Genomic DNA, 14,343 nt, shown 5'->3' with positions numbered 1-14,343 from the left:
ACACACACCCACACCCACACATTTATTCAAAATACCTTCAAATCAGCATATCAGTGTTCTGCATTAATTTCTTTGTTAACGATATTATCTGGGTAAAATAGAGGAAATAAACTCTTCTATATCAGAACATTTTTATACTTTTTTTTTTTTACTGTGAAAATACTGTACAGAGGGGTTACAATTACATGGGCAAGATAATGAGTACATTTCTTATCAAGCATTGTAGCCTCCTCCTTTGTTTCCCCTTCCCATCCCTTCCCATCCTCGTAGCCCTCCCACCCAATCCTCCCCGCTCCCCCCACCAAAGTTGTAAAGTTCATTTTCAACATAACGACTTGTACTTCTCATTGTTGCCAATGGGTCCACCTGTAAAAATAGCTGTACAGAGGTGTCATATTTATATGAGCAAATAATGAGTACATTTCCTAACAAGCATTGTTACCTCTACCTTTCTTTTTCTTCCACCATCCTTTCCCTCCCACCTCCAGAAATACACTCCCCTCCCCCTTCCCCTGCCTAAAGTGTAAAGTTCATTTTTCAACATAGTGTCTTGTGCATCTCAACCTGTATCCATATTTAAGAATTTTGTATTTCCCTTTCCCCTCCCCAAATTAGAGAAACATATACACAGGATGTAGGCGCACCAACTTCAAGTACAGTGAAAACAGGGGTTAGAGCATAGGGAAGGAACATATAAAGGAACAAAAAAAATCACATCACACATTATAAGTATCTTAGAAACAATAGCAAGAAACAAAAAAACCACTTGTCTGGTTCATTTCCTGTAATATCATCTTATCTGATATGCACATAGCTTCTGATCTATTCCGCTTATCCCAGACATATATTAGCTGTTGAAAATAAGGGAAACCTACGTTTCTTTGGACTTGGCTTACTTCACTTAATAAATTTTTTTCCAAGTCTTTCCAATTCTTAACAAATTGGGCGATGTCATTCTTTCTCATGGAGGCATAGAATTTAATTTTTTATATATACCACATTTTCATGATCCATTCATCTTCTGTGGGCCATCGGGGTGGGCTCCATATCTTAGCTATTGTAAATAATGCTGCAGTAAACATAGTTGTTCTGGGAGTTTTAGTATGGTCTTCTTTGTGATCATTTGGGTAAATCCCCAAAAGTGTGATTGCTGGGTCATAGGGGAGCTTTATATGGAGTCTTTTGATGAGCCTCCATACTGCTTTCCAAAGTGGTTGAACAAGTTAACACTCCCACCAAGAATCTAGTAAGGTTCCCTTGTGGCCACATCCTTTCCAGCATCTTTATTGTAAAAATATGGAATGATTCAAGAATTTGCATATCAACCTCGCACAGGAGCCATGTTAATCTACTCTGTACTGCTCCAATGTTAGTGTATGTGCTGCTGAATTGAGCACAGAGCATTTTTTATATATAAAGTGTAATTGATTTTCTTGAACTAGACAATTCAAAGAAAAGTAAGATTTGAAGAATTCTCGTGAAATTTTAAAACCATGTACTTCTTACATAAGCACACATTTAAGAATAGCCAAGATTGACATGTCAAAAACAAAATAATCCCAGATATTGTTGTTCAAGAGATGTGTAGGATCGGGGGAGGGGGGTGGAATTGGTTGGGGGGGCGGAGGAAGGCTGGGAAGGGATGTGAAGGGTAAACAAAGGAGGAGGCTGCAATGCTTCATAAGAAATGTACTTACTCATTATCTTGCCCATGTAAATGTAACCCCTCTGTACAGTATGTTCACAAAAAATAAAAATAAAAAAGAGATGTCTAGGAGGACGAATTCAATTATTCTGTATAAGGCACCTGTCATAATGAACACTGCGGCAAGTGTTAAGGTTTTTTAAAAGTTTTAATGTTTTAAATATATTTAATTTTGGGAATTTGCTTATATAGGCCAAAATTAGGACTGTTTTTCAGGTCATACAACTTTTCTATAAATATTTAAGATTTATGGTAGCAGACATATGCTACTAAAAAGTACATTTCAGAGTTTATAAAAACATTACTAATGAGATGTTACAAAGTCTTAGTGTAAAGAAGCAGTGTGAAGAGTTAAGACTTTGTTAACTGCACAGTTTCTCTTAAAACTTTAGGGCTTCCTTACTTTATATATTAGTGAGGAACAAATGATGATATAAACCATATACATATACATATACAAATGATGAGATGAGTCATAAAAAGCAATCTTAGTGGGTAACTTTAAAAACTACACATAGCCTATAAAACTTCTGTTGAACATCATAATCTTATTCAGTGTTATATGTACAGGAATGTGAGAATAGTAAAATCAAATATGTAAGTACACTTCAAATACTGAAAACACTGGTAATTCTTTGGTATTTTATTTTATTAATCATTAATATTTAGTTATTGTGTTTCTTTATTTGTAGTATTGTTTCCCTTGTAATATAGTAAAACCTTTTGTTATTCATCATCAGGAGGTACTTTGAGAAGGTTACTGGGATGGCCAAACCATTTTTTATAGTTGCATGTGAATTTACCAAAAGCAAAATTAAGAACAAAATATTGATTAAAAATTATCAAGTACAGTCAGAATCAGGAGGGATGATAAATGTCCACACTTAAAATCTTAGCCCTGGGCTGAAGCAGTGATATTACAGAGTTGAGGTCACAAAAGTGAGAGACTGGGTTTTGTTTTGTTTTTTACTTTGATTTTGTTGGCCATGGGGTTGAACTATGAGGCCTGGTTGCTGTACCTCAGCTCAAGGCTAGTGCCACCACTTGAGCCACAGAAACACTTCCGTCTTTTTCTACTTATGTGATGCTGAGGAATCAAACCTAGGGCCTCATGCATGCAAGGCAGGCACTCTACAACAGCCACCGTCCCAGCTCCTGATAGACTGGGTTTTAAAGATTCATCTAAACAATATTTTCTTTCTGCTTTGGGTTATATAATGAAATATATGAATATCTTTTTATATTTTTGTGTATTGTTATACTTCTAAATTTATACTAACCCCAGCCACTTTATTCTTTTCAAAGTCATGAAATATCTCTGAGAGTTTGCTAATGTGAAATTGTGTTAGCATTTTTAATTACTTCTGAGTCATTTTTAATTTTTATTAAAATCATTTTATATTATGCGTTCAGGGATTATCATACATCAAATACCTTCAAATGTACATGTAGAGTCTAAAGATAACAGTATGAATATTCTTATACAGCTCTTTTTTATCTGTTATACACTTTCAGTATCATGATATTTCTCCCTCTTTCACACTCTCTCATTTCCTCTCTTTCTCTTTCATGCTCTATGTCTGCTACATAGAATTCCTGCTGGTCTACTATTATCTTTGAGGATCCACTCTTTGTGGGAACATGATGGGGACTAACATTTTCCCTTGCATTCTTTAAGAATTATGAGTGACGTGATATTATTCTTTGACATTCTAAATGGCAAAACAACAGGTCTAGGAATTCCTTTTCAAGTTTACTACTATTACAAATTTCATCTCATAAGAATCATTTGGATGGATATGATATTTTAACTTGGGCTGGGAAAGTGGCTCAGTGGTAGAGCGCTTGCCTTGCATGCATGAGGCCCTGGGTTCGATTCCTCAGCAGCACATAAGCAAAAAGAAAAAAATCCAGATGTGGTGCTGTGGCTCAAGTGGTAGAGCACTAGCCTTGAGATGAAGAGCTGAGGGACAGTTCCCAGGCCCAGACTTCAGGCACCAAGACTGGACCCCTCCCCCCAAAAAAGGTATTTTAACCTGTGAACTAAAAGTTCTTTTTCTTTCACAAACAACCTTTGTCTTTGATTATCTGTTTGTAACTACATGTAATGAAAATAAAGCTCTCCTATGGAAAATAGACCGAAGTTGTTCACAGGGATGAAAAAGAAGGTAATGGTGGAAGTGAGTACAATAGAGCACAGGTCCTCAGAGCAGTTTATCATGAACACTTTGTGAGAATGCCAATGTTCTGGGAACTATAGATTAAGTCACTGAACAAAGATATATATGCATATATATTTGTATATGTATATTTATTTATATATGCATATATGTGTATATGCCCTTATATTGTACACATATATGTTACTATACACACAAATTCACATATACATATGCACATGTATACATGCACACATGGAGAAAGAAACATAATTACAGCCAACGCAAGTTTCATTAGTTGCTGAAAATGCCTTAGATGGAATGCTTGGAACAAAATATGTTCAAGATGTATTTGTCTCTAAGAGTTCTTTTACCACTCCTCTTATCTCTTAAAACTGGTAGGTTTTGACAGATTGGACTTGCAAAATGCAGTATACGTGATAGCAAGTTACTCGGAAATATCAGTATGTAAAGATCATATGGTGTCTCCCTGATCCCCAAGGAATGCTTGCTCTTATACACACTCTCAACAACCAAAGTAGCAGGAGAATATCATGGTAAAGAATAAAATTATAAGCCTTTAACTGGCATCCTTCTTTGAGCTCTTTTCCAACAGCCAGCATCAAATCCTAAGCAGATTAGTGAGTCCAGATAAAACTGGACCTCAGGTCAACAGGTAACCAACTCATGTGAAAATTCCTATGAGATTAATGCTGACTGAGGTCTTGCTGATTTTCTGGCCAAGAAAATAAGAAACGAAGAGATTATTTTTAATATATTAAAGTTTGAGAATAATTTGTAACCTGTCAATAAATGTGTAGAACACAACTAAACCAACTGACAAAAAAGGTGTCCATTTCATTTATATGGTCTTGGACTTGGTGACTGATTTTACTTGTGTCTACACAAGTATAATCAGCATAAATCAAGCCAGCATTTCTTCATTTAATATAAAAAGATAGGATTCAGGTTGACCCATTGTAATAATGAGAATAATAATGTAGTAATAAGACACTTTATCAGAGAGTGGGTGGAGGGATGAGTTGAGGAGGTGTGAAGAGAAGGGATGGTAGGGGAAAAAAAGGATGAGGTAAAAATGCTCAATAAGAAATGGACTCATGCCAGGTGCCGGTGGCTCATGCCTGTAATCCTAACTACTCAGGAGGCTGAGGTGTGAGGATTGTGGTTCAAAGCCAGCCAGGGAAGGAAAGTCCGTAAACTCTTATCTCCTATAAACCACCAGAGAATCGGAATTGGCACTGTAGCTCAAGTGGTAGAGCAAGAGCCTTGAGCTGAAGAGTTGAGGGACCGTGCTCAGGCCTAGAGTTCAAGCCCATGACCAATAGTAAAAAAAAATTGGTACTCATTACCTTACTTATGTAATTGTAACCACTCTGTACAGTATCTTTACAATATAAATATCTATCTATCTATCTATATATGTATATATATTATAAAGATGCAAGGAAAACTTTTGTACTTATAGGAAGTTGTATTTGTCACTCAATATCAGTAAGGTATTGGTTTTAGGACCACAGGCATATTAAAACATCAACTCAACTACTCTACATGAACACAGTATATTGTTTACATTAGAATCTGCCCACAACCTAGTGCAATGTAATTGCTATGAAAATTTGTACTACATTCTATGTTTGTAATAAAAAATAAAAGTATATGCACTGTCAACAGATACAAATTTTTTTCAGATAATTTTTGTCTGCATTTTGTGGATGGAATTGGAAGCACAAATTTCATCAGCAAGACTGGTCTGCAAAATATAACAAAAAGCAGACACAGCATCATTGAATAGTACTGAACTCCAAGGAGAAGTACTTGAATTGAGACATTATCAGAAAGTGTAAGCATGCAAGTACTTTTTAGAAATAGAGCTGCTAGATTTCTCATGGAGAGCTTTCATAACACTTTGTGAAACACAAGCCACAACCTCACTGAAGAGTAAAAGGTTTTCCCGCACCTTTCTGTCATGTCTATATACACAATGGAATTCTATACCTCCATCAGAAAGAATGACATTTCCCCATTTGTTAGGAAATGGAAACGCTTGGAAAAAATTATATTAAGTGAAGTAAGCCAAGCCCAAATACACAAAGGTCCCATGGTTCCCCTTATTTGCAATATCTAGTATATGTATGAGTCAAGCAGGAAAAGTCAGATAATGTGATGTTAGGAAAAAGAATCCCTAGATAAGTATTTAATTGTTTTTCTTTCATTTATAAGATTATTTCTTTGTAGCTTTGTATGTCCCTCCCCCACAGTATAACCCCTTCTTTCACTATATTTAATGTCGGTATAATTTGTGGAGGAGATGGGGAAAAACAAGTCGTGGATGGGGATCAAGGAAGATGATGGAGGCGAAGCTGGAGGCATAACAGGGACGAAAGAGCCAGACGTGGAGGGCGAGCGGATTCTACTCAACACCAGCAAGAACCGACAAGGAGTAGACATTTTCATCCTGCAGTTCACAGACCAGAGACGACCCAGGAACCAAGACTCAGCGTGAGTAGAAGCCTGACTTCCTCACTCCTTCTCAGGGAGCAGAGGAGGGAAGGCCACCCCTCCCCCCCAGTACCAGAGATCTCCATCTTGGATACCGACAAAGCTCAGCAGAGCTGCTAGCTCCAACTCAGGCCTTAGAAGAAAACTAGGGTCATTTAATAGGTCACAATAACTTAATGGCTGCGTGACCTGCCAGACTCAGCTCTACTCAGGGAAAAGGCACCCAGTTCGGGCGCCAGACCTAGGAGTGGCTTTCTTCATCGGGTAATCAGAGCCAGAGGCTGCCCCTCCATTTAGCAGCCTCAACAATCAACTGAAATTCACTAAACAGAAACCCTGAGAGTGGCTCTAGGCCGGGATCTGTGAGTTTCTCACAAACTAGGCCCCGGAAAAACCTACTGTTTGCTGAAAGGTCTCAACCCTACCCAGAACATAGCCTCATGACAGCATCTCCAAACTTGAGGAAAAAGCCATCTCCCTCTTTTGTGATACTCAAAGCCCACCCACCTCCCCTTGAACTAACTTGGGAGGAGGATCGAAAAATCCTGGGTAAAGCAGAGCATTTTTCTGCCTGTCCAAACAAACTGACTTAAGAAACCAACCAAGCCCCAGGACCACAAGCAGACCAGAGACTACAATCAGAGGCTGATTACAGGCACAAGGGAGATACAGGATTTTTCCGAACCCTCCTCCAAAAAATCAAAGAACTTTTTTTTTTCCTCTTCTTTTTTTTTATATAACTTTTACAAAAAAATTTTTTCTTTTCTAAATATTTTTTAATTTTAAAATTTGACCTTTTTTGAAAAAAATTGTTTTCTCGTAACTTTTTTCCCCTTATAATCTTTATTTTAGGGATACATGTATGTGTGCATTTTTCTTTGTTTTTTTTTCCTTCTTTTAAAAAAATATTCTTTTTGTTTTTGCTTAGCTAGACTGAACTTCTGATCTTTTTTTTTCTTTCTTCCTTATCCTTCTCACCTTTTCATCTTTTTTGTTCTTCTTTATGGGACTTAATTGTTGTTCTGCACATCCTCAGATAAACCCATATTTGACTATTAGACCCTATCCCCCATTGTGTACACACTTAATCCACAAATTGATTACTCAATACAAAACTTCTGAGACTTAAATTCCTTAATAGCAGTACTACCTCTTTTTACCTATATAATATTTTAAGTATTTTTATTTTTAACTTTTTCACATCACCTATATATCCCTCCCCTTCTCTCAATATATTCACGTTCTTTGAATAGATTGTTCTTGAATCTGTATATTATTAACTTTTATTTTTCTATTTTTTCTGGGGTCCTTTTTCCCCTTTCCGTTCTTCTTGTTTTCTCTCTCTCTACTTTCATCCTATCTAACCTATTTCCTGATTTGAGACTAGGACTTAGTTAACTCTCCCTGTACCTTCACACATCACTCTATTCCTATTTTTTACCCACATCTCCCCCTAACCTAATAATTTCTGGTTTACCAAATTATTCTTTGCGGTTCGTAGACCATTAATATATAGTTGTTTTATGTTGAATAGAGGTATCTGTTGAACTAGATTTTATCTGCAGACTATTGATTGTGCAATTTCAGACTTTGGATGATGCTTGCCTTAAGTTAGTGTTCTAGCACAAAACTGGTGTTACTTTCATCCCAAATGGGCAGAGTAAGCTGGAAAACCACAAGAAAAATGGTAAGTCAGGGTAACTCCACTCCCATTCATGATAATCAGGGGACAGAACAGATAATGAATAATCCAGAGGAGAGTTCCCAAATAGCTCTACAAACACTTCTGGCAAACATGATAAATGAAAAGATTGAAAATATACAATGAATTTTGTATGAGCGTGATAGGGAGAGAGAGGAGACAATCCAAAGCTTTATACAGGAATATCATGAGCGTGAGGAAGCTACTCAAAAACTGATACAGGATTTGCATGAGCAGCTTGAGAATACTCAAAGAGAAAGGCAGGAATGGACTGAAGAGCATGAGAACACTCAAAGAGAACTACAAGAATGGCATGAACGGGAGGAAGCTAAGCAAAGAGTAATACAGGAATTGAGAGAGCAAGATGAGAATACACAAAGATCACTAAAGGCATTCATGGAATCCATTAACAAAGAGCTGAAGGAAGTCAGAGAAACCACAAAGGGAATCCTGAATGGAAACCAACGGAAGGAATGGGAGTCCAAGGAAACCATAACCAATCAACTAAGTGATTTGAGAATAAACACTGAACACCAAATTAAAGAAGTAAAGAAGTCCATACAAGATATAAAACAAAGCTTCAACAAAGAATTTGAAGCCATCAAAGCTGACCAATTAGAAAGAAAAGAAATAAAAAACGAAGTAGAAAGTCTTGACAGCAGGTTAGACCATGCAGAAGATTGAATCTCGGGGATGAAAGATAACCTAGATATTATAGAGAAAGAACATACAACCATCCAAGACAAGTCAAAGAAATATGATAGATCTATCCAACATTTGGAAGACACCATCAGAAGGCCTAATCTAAGGATAATGGGTGTAGAGGAGCACCTAGAAACAGAAGTAAATGGTCTAGGAAATTTGTTTAACAGAATCCTAGCAGAGAACTTCCCAAACATACAAAAACATTGTCCAGTAACACATGGAGGCTGAACAACACACTGCTGAATCACGAGTGGGTCATGGAAGAGATTAGAAAGGAAATTCAAATGTTCATGCTATTCAACAAAAATGAACACACAAATTACCAGCTCCTCTGGGACACAGCAAAGGCAGTACTCAGAGGCAAGTTTATACCTCTGATCTCCTACATCAACAAATTGGAGAGATCTGCAACCAACAATTTAATGAGACATCTGAACCTCCTTGAAAAAGAGCAGCAAGATAAACCCCAATCCTGTAGACAGAAAGAAATAATTAAAACTAAATCAGAATTAAATGAATTAGAATCCAAAATAACTATGGAAACAATCAACAAAACAAAGAGTTGGTTCTTCGAAATAATTAACAAAATTGAAAGACCCTTAGCAAATCTTATCAGAAAAAGAGAGAACACACCCAAATTAATAAACTCAGAGATGAGAATGGAAACATAACTGCAGAAAAAACCATGATTCAGAACATTATAAGGGAATATTTCTCAAAACTTTATGCTAATAAGTTTGAGAACTTGACAGAAATGGACCTTTTCCTAGCAAATATTGACATGCCAAAACTACACCAAGATGAGTTAAACCATCTTAACAGGCCCAAATCAAGCATTGAAATAGAAAGAGCAATAAGAGACCTCCCAGCTAAGAAAAGTCCAGGACCAGATGGTTTTACAGAATTCTACAAGGCCTTCGAAGCAGAGCTCACACCAATACACCTCCAACTCTTCAATGAAATTGAAAGAGAAAGTTCAATACCAAACACATTCTATGAAGCCATCATAACGCTCAACCCAATACCAGGCAGGGACTCATCAAAGAAAGAGAACTATAGACCCATTTCTTTGATGAACATTGATGCAAAACTTCTCAAAAAAATTTTGACCAATCGACTTCAAAAATTCATCCAAAAAATCATACACCATTATCAAACAGGATTCATGTCAGGGATGCAAAGCTGGTTCAATATACACAAATCAATTAATATTATCCATCACATCAACAGTAGCAAGGAGAAGAACCACATGGATATCTCAATAGATGCAGAAAAAGCATTCAACAAGATCCAACACCCCTTTATGATGAAGGTTTTGGAAAAATTAGGAATCCATGGAACATTTCTCAATACAATAAAGGCTGTATATGACAAACCTACAGCCAGCATTATACATGATGGTCAAAAACTAAAGCCATTTCCTCTTAACTCAGGAACAAGACAAGCATGTCCACTCTGTCTACTTCTCTTTAATCTAGTATTAGAATGCCTAGCTACAGCAATAAGACAAGATCAAAAACATAAACAGATCCAAATAGGGACAGAAGAAATAAAACTCTCCCTCTTTGCAGATGACATGATATTGTATTTAAAGAATCCCACGGACTCCACTCACAAATTACTCAAGCTGATTCAAAACTTTGGCAAAGTAACAGGGTATAAAATTAACCCCCCAAAATCAATGGCTTTTCTGTATGCCAACAATGAGAAAAGTGTGGCTGAAATTAGGAAAGTCACTCCATTTTTAATAGCCCCTCAAAAAATAAAATAACTATTAATTAACTAAACCAAAGAAGTGAAGGACCTCTATGATGAAAACTTTAAAATCTTGAAATAGGAAATCCAAACAGAACTTAGAAAATGGCAAAACCTCCCATGCTCCTGAATTGGAAAGATTAACATTGTGAAAATTGCAATAGTTCCAAAGGATATCTACAAATTCAATGCAATACCTATCAAAATTCCAACTTCATTCTTCAAGGAAATAGAAAAGTCAACCCAAAAATTCATATGGAACAATAAAAGACCCAGAATAACGAAAACGCTCCTCAATGGAAATAACAGTGCTGCTGGAATATCAATACCAAATTTCAAACCCTATTATAAAACCATAGTAACCAAAAAAGCTTGGTACTGGCATAAGAACAGACCTCAGGACCAATGGAATAGAATTGAAAACCGATAAATGAACCTAAAGACCTATAGCCAGCTCATCTTCGATAAGGGAGCCAAAATATAATAGAATGGAAGAAAGACAGGCTCTTCAGTAAATGGTGCTGGCAAAATTGTTTAACTACTTGCAGAACACAAAAACTAGATCCTTATATATCACCCTGCACCACAATCAACTCCAAATGGATCAAAGACCTCGGAGTCAAAGCAGACACTCTGAAAACATTACAGGATGCAATAGGAGAAACCCTAGGCCTCCTTGGCTCAGGCCGAAATTTTCTTAATAGAGACCCAGAAACACAACAAATCAAAGAAAGGTAGGACAAATGGGATTGCATGAAGTTGCAGAGCTTCTGTATGGCAAGGGACATAGCTAGAAAGATGAAAAGAAAGCCCACAGATTGGGAAAAGATCTTCACTAGCCATACAGCGGACAATGGTCTCATATCTAAAATATACTTAGAGCACAAAAAATTAAATCCCCCAACAACAAATCGTCAAAGAAACAACTGCCCAATAAATAAGTGGGCTAAAGACTTGAAGAGAAACTTCTCTGAAGAAGAAGGATGGCCAACAGACACATGAAGAAATGCTCAACCTCCCTAGCCACAAAAGAAATGCAAATCAAAACAACATTGTGATACCACCTCACCCCAGCTAGAATGTCTATAAATAAGGACTCTAACAGCAACAGATGCTGGAGTGGATGTGGACAGAAGGGAACCTTACTTCATTTTTGGTGGGAGTGTAAACTTGTTCAACCACTTTGGAAAGCAGTATGGAGGTTCCTCAAAAGACTTCACACAGAGCTCCCCTATGACCCAGCAATCCCACGTTTGGGCATTTACCCAAATGTTTACAAACAAGACCACACTAATGCTACTAGCACAACTATGTTTATTGCAGCATTACTTACCATAGCTAAGATATGGAACCAACCCAGATGGCCCTCAGTAGATGAATGGATCAAGAGAATGTGATATATATACACAATGGAATTCTATGCCTCCATCAGAAAGAATGACATTTCCCCATTTGTTAGGAAATGGAAAGGCTTGGAAAAAATTACATTAAATGGAATAAGCCAGTTCCAAAGAAACATAGGTCCCATGGTTTCCCTTATGTGCAGTATATAGTATATGTCTGAGTCAAGCAGAACAGATCAGATCAGGTGATATTAGGGAACTGAACCCTAAAATATGTATTCAAATGATTGTTTTCTTTCCTGTGACTTTTTCTAACATATATAGAAGATTATTTCTTTGAAGCTTTGTATGTCGCTCCCCCACAGTACAACCCCTGATTTCACTATATTTGATGTCTGTATAATTTGTGGAGGAGATGGGGAAAAGCAAGTCGTTTCAGGATACAGGTGGATCCGATGCAACTATGAGAAGTACAAGTCGTCATGTCAAAAATGAATTTTACAACTTTGGGGGGGCGGGATTGAGTGGGGGGCAAGGTGAGGCTGGGAAGGGATGTGAAGAGGCTAAAATTCTTGATAAGAAATGTACTCATTATCTTGCCCTTGTAATTGTAACCCCTCTGTACAGTATGTTCACAAAAAATAAAAATTAAAAAAAAAAGAAAATATTGATGGAGTGTATATATTCAGAGAATCTCGAAGGCTAAATTTTTCCAATTAGGATAGACAGTATTCTATGATCCAGCAGAGAGAAAACTAGGTAAGCATCCATTTACAACCATCTGAATAATTCTCATTCTGCCCATATCAGTTATCTATCCATACCTGTGCCCGAGGGAGAGGATTTTAAAAGACTTTAGTGTTTTAAAATTAAAATTTGAATTTGAAATGAAATTAGTTCCAATGCATTACCTTAAGATATTTAGAAACAACTAAAGGTCTATAAGATTTTTTTATTTGAAGTGATGTGATATTGGATTTTGGTTCTCTATAGTTTAAGCAATTTGCAAAAAGAATTGGCACAGTAAAATTTACATTTGCAGCAGACTTGACACTTATTAAATTTTTTTTTCTTTTTCTTTTTTAATTGTATTTTATTTTATTTGAGAACATACTGTACAGGGGGGCTACAATTACATGGGCAGGATAATGCATATATTTCTTACCAAGCATTGCAGCCTCCTCCTTTGTTTACCCTTCACTTCCCTTCCCCGCCTCCCCCCTCCCCCCACCCAATTTTACCCCCCACCCCCCACCCAATTATACCCCCCTCCCCCCCCCCACACCGACATTGTAAAGCTGGTTTTGACATGACATTTTGTACTTCTCATTGTTGCAACAAGTCCACCTGAATCCTTAAACGACTTGTTTGTCCCCATCTCCTCCACATGTTATACTGACATCAAATATAGTGAAAGCGGGGCTTACACTGTGGGGGAGGGACATACAAAGCAACAAAGAAATAATCTTATAAATGCGTTAGAAACACATGCATGAAAGAAACGAAAACATTAAAATACATATTTAAGGGTTCGTTTTCCTAACATCACATTATCTGACCTTTTCTGCTTGACTCATACCTATACTAGATATTGCAAATAAGGGAAACAATGGGACCTATGCTTCTTTGGGCCTGGCTTACTTCACTTAATATAATTTTTTCCAAACCTTTCCATTTCCTAACAAATGGGGAAATGTCATTCTTTCTGATGGAGGCATAGAATTCCATTGTGTATATATACCACATTTTCTTGATCCATTCATCTACTGAGGGGCATCTGGGTTGGTTCCATATCTTAGCTATGGTAAATAATGCTGCAATAAACATAGTTGTTCTGGTAGCTTTAGTGTGGTCTTGTTTGTAAACATTTGGGTAAATGCCCAAAAGTGGGATTGCTGGATCATAGGGGAGATCTATGTGAAGTCTTCTGAGGAACCTCCATACTGCTTTCCAAAGTGGTTGAACAAGTTTACATTCCCACCAACAATGAAGTAAGGTTCCTTTCTGTCCACATCCCCTCCAGCATCTGTTGTTGTTAGAGTTCTTGATTTTTGCTGTTCTAACTGGAGTGAGGTGATATCTCAATGTTGTTTTGATTTGCATTTCTTTTATGGCTAGGGATGTTGAACATTTCTTCAAGTGTCTATTGCCCATCCTTCTTTCTTCTTCAGAGAAGCTTCTCTTTAAGTCTTTCGCCCACTTATTTATTGGGCAGTTGATTCTTTGAGGATTTGTTGTTGGGTGGTTTAATTTTTTGTGTTCCAAGTATATTTTAGATATGAGACCCTTGTCCGTTGTATGGCTAGTAAAGATCTTCTCCCAATCGGTGGGCTTTCTATTGATCTTGCCAGCTATGTCATTTGCCCTGCAGAAGCTCTGCAATCTTATGCAATCCCATTTGTCCAACCTTTCTTTGATTTGTTGTGCTTCCGGGTCTCTATTCAGAAAATTTCA

General features: G+C 37.0%; 1 non-coding gene across 1 annotated transcript; it reads right to left on the bottom strand.

Annotated features, from left to right (window-relative positions):
- Positions 1-1,290: 1,290 nt before the first annotated feature.
- On the bottom strand, positions 1,291-1,397 carry LOC138814710 (U6 spliceosomal RNA). The gene has a single exon (XR_011368056.1). It is a non-coding gene; the product is annotated as a U6 spliceosomal RNA (small nuclear RNA).
- Between the last annotated feature and the right edge of the window lie 12,946 nt (positions 1,398-14,343).

The sequence above is a fragment of the Dipodomys merriami genome, unplaced genomic scaffold (assembly GCF_024711535.1).
Source record: "Dipodomys merriami isolate MVZ:Mamm:240054 unplaced genomic scaffold, mDipMer1.0.p SCAF_600, whole genome shotgun sequence".
Taxonomy (NCBI): Eukaryota; Metazoa; Chordata; class Mammalia; order Rodentia; family Heteromyidae; genus Dipodomys; species Dipodomys merriami.
The sequence above is the reverse complement of the archived record's forward strand: the minus strand, read 5'-3'. Positions and strand labels throughout refer to the sequence as shown.